This window comes from Hipposideros armiger, unplaced genomic scaffold (assembly GCF_001890085.2).
Source record: "Hipposideros armiger isolate ML-2016 unplaced genomic scaffold, ASM189008v1 scaffold_3, whole genome shotgun sequence".
NCBI classification, from domain to species: domain Eukaryota; kingdom Metazoa; phylum Chordata; class Mammalia; order Chiroptera; family Hipposideridae; genus Hipposideros; species Hipposideros armiger.
In genome coordinates this window covers 9,738,060-9,741,091 of record NW_017731353.1, presented here as the reverse complement: position 1 = coordinate 9,741,091, position 3,032 = coordinate 9,738,060, and the positions used below count along the sequence as shown (strand labels likewise).

At 56.8% G+C, this 3,032-nt stretch overlaps 1 protein-coding gene across 1 annotated transcript in view; it reads right to left on the bottom strand.

The window, feature by feature from the left end:
- The window catches only part of CACNA1B (calcium voltage-gated channel subunit alpha1 B), a gene marked incomplete at its 3' end in the record, with an annotated part of 161,490 nt that overhangs the window by 141,111 nt on the left and 17,347 nt on the right, over positions 1-3,032 (bottom strand). The window lies entirely within an intron of this gene.

Genomic DNA, 3,032 nt, shown 5'->3' with positions numbered 1-3,032 from the left:
CCCGCCCCCAGCTGGCCGCCCCCGCCCTGTCCCCGTTGCCCAGTCCCGCCTTCAGCCCTCGGGGCTGCGCCTCGGCCCCTGGGTCCTCCCCGGCTGCGCCCCAGGCCTGGGCGGGCGCGGCGAGCGTGCGCCTTCGGTGCGGCGGGCCTTGCGCTGGAGTCGGGCGCCGGCCAGATGCTGAACTGGGCGGCTGCGGCCGGAAGCTGGGCGGGGCTGGAAGTCCTCGACGGCTGTGCTGAGCGGCCCAGACGGACCCCTTTTCCACCCAGGAGGCATCACCAGCCGCGCGATTGCTCCAGCCCAAATGGGGGAGGGCGGGCCGCTGGTTTCCCACGTTTCTTTCCCCCACCTCACTCCTCCCAGCCGCCGCACCGTCAGCTCCCCTCCCCCTTGCTGCGAACCACGGGCCTCTTCCAAGAAGATTGTGGTTCCTGGGCCTCCCCTGCCGTCCTTTCGGTGTCTTCGACGTCCTTATAGACGATGTTTTCAACTCCCTGGTCTCGGGGCTGCGGGATGCACAGCTTTGTCCTGGGGCCTGTAGGTCCTCCATCACACGCAGACCTTCCCAGCAACACACACCCAATCAGCTCCAAAATGCAATCCGGAGATTTCAATCGGTTCACTATCCATCCAATAAAAACTGAAAGACAGCCTGTTGTATGCTATCCGTCCATCCGCCCATCCATTCTACGTCTCCCTCCACCAAGCACCTATGAGATGCCAGACACTAGGGTCCCCGCTGGGCCTCCGCCGAGTGACATTCTCACACAAGGAATGGCCGGTGTTCTCATGTGCTGCCAGGCACCGATCTACTCCATTCACACACAATTTGCTCACTTGGTTGTCACAACATTCAGACAAGAAGGCTTCCCTGAACCACTCCTGGTGAGTGACAGAAGAGGTTAGGCAAGTAGCAGACACTGTCCCCTTCACCAGTATGTGCAGAGCAAACCAATACCCCCCCGCAGCGGCGGGGCAGCGGGCACTGCCGAGTGGAGGAGGCTTTTCTATGACTGGGTCACAGAAGACCTCTGTCAGGAAATGATACCTGAGTGGACCCGAAATGTTGCAGAGAAGTGAAACCAGGACCCTGTGGGGAGGGGTGCAGAGGCCCCAGGGTGCCAGGCTGTGGCTCCGCCCTGTTCTGGGCCCGGTCGTCATATGACGCTTCTTCTGAAAGGCTCCCTCTGGCGGCTGCGTGGGGTGTTATGGGCGGCCTGCATTCTGTAGGAGGTGACCCGATTCCCAGCTACCCGGGGTTTAGACAGTACAGCTTGAACCTCACCTAATAAAAACTGACAAAGTATGCCATTTCGGGAGTGTAGACTCGTTCCATCGCTGCCCCTCCCAGGGTCACCACGTATACTTTTTGTCCTCATGCCTGTCACTTCATGGCCCAAGGTGACAGTCATCACAGAGGCATCACATGTTTATACCGTGATCGCCAACAGGAAGAAAGAGGCAGGCATAAAAGGACATCCGCTTTTGAGAATAAATGTCTGGTTTCCTTTTACAACAAAGGAAAGGTTTCTCAGAGGCTCCTGAGCAAGTTCTTAAACTCCCAACGTGCCACTCCTGGCTTCAGGAGGCTGGGGAAGTGAATTACGGTGCAAAGGACCAGGACTGCCATCATCCACCAGGGCGGGCACTTGGTGTCCCCCCAAAAAATCAGGGTTCATGTAGGTGGGAAGTGGAAGGGGAGTCAGGAGGGGTGGCTTCAACAGGCCTGTCACAGAGAGAAACGGGGGGCCAGTGAAAGGTGTCCAACAGAAGCCCAAAAGCTGGTGTGCTTTGCACATGGAAGGCCATGCACAGTGGCCGCACTGCTGAGGTGCGGCCGTGAGATGTGAAAGGAGGAAGTAGAGGCTCTCAGTTCTGGACTTAAGCAACTGTGGGCTGCTGATCTTTACTGAGATGGGGAGAGCTTGTCGGTCACAGGGTAGATGTTAAGAACTACGTATCTGACACACAATTGGAGATGTCGAGTAGGCAGCTGGCTATCACAAGGGATACTCCAATGACAGGCCACAGCAGGAGGGACGAATCTGGAGCTGTGCTGCACATTAATGCTTGCCCTCCCAGCCTGCCTGCCCTCCCCGCTGTGTTCTGTCCATGTGCAGAGTGCACATATCAGCTGGCTCCCGTGACCTCTGGCTCCTGATTGCGCCCGGCTGATGGGGAGCACAGCTGGCCCGGGAGGAAGAAGAGGGAGTTCGTCCGCTGGCTCCTTCCGGCAGGGTCAGTGGGGTAAGCTATAACACTCGAGTGAAGGTCCCAGCTCCTGTCGGGCCCCCTCTGCAACCTCATTTTTTCTCTTGAGGCTCCAGTTACTACTTCATGCTATTTCTGAGGCTGAGCAGTGCCTGGGGGTCTTTACTCCTCTCCCTCCAGTTTTGCTACACCCTGCACAAATCACAGTAGACAGTCCCTTCATTGTGCCACCCTGCCAAACAGCAGCTTGAATCCCAGATCACCACTACCCATGGAGTAAGGGCAGACAAAGAGAACATGAACCTCGGGCGCGCCACAGGGTCAAGTAGATGAAAAGGACATGGAGAAGGAGCAGCCTGCACTGGGGAGAGGAAGGATCGGGACGCGGTGTCCAGGACCCTGAGACGAGGGTGTGTGGAAAGAGAGGTCATGGCCATCTGCAAAAACTGCCTCAAGATCCAGGGAGATGATGGCCAACATTCAACCTTTTGCAAAGGAACAAAGATGAGCCTCTTACCTTGACAAGCAGTTTCTAGAAAGGAGAGGTAAACAGCCTTTTGGTGGGTACAAGAGGATGACTAATGAGGCTGTGCATACAGCAGGTGCACAGTGTGATGGAGAGTGCATTCAGCAGGTGCTCTGTGATGGGTGAGGGGTGCATACAGCAGATGCACGTGTGACAAATGAAGAGTGCATACAGCAGGTGCACACGTGATGGGTGAGGAGTGCATACAGCAGGTGCACATATGATAGGTGAAGAGTGCACACAGTAGGTGCACATATGATAGATGAGGAGTGCACACAGCAGGTGCTCATGTGAC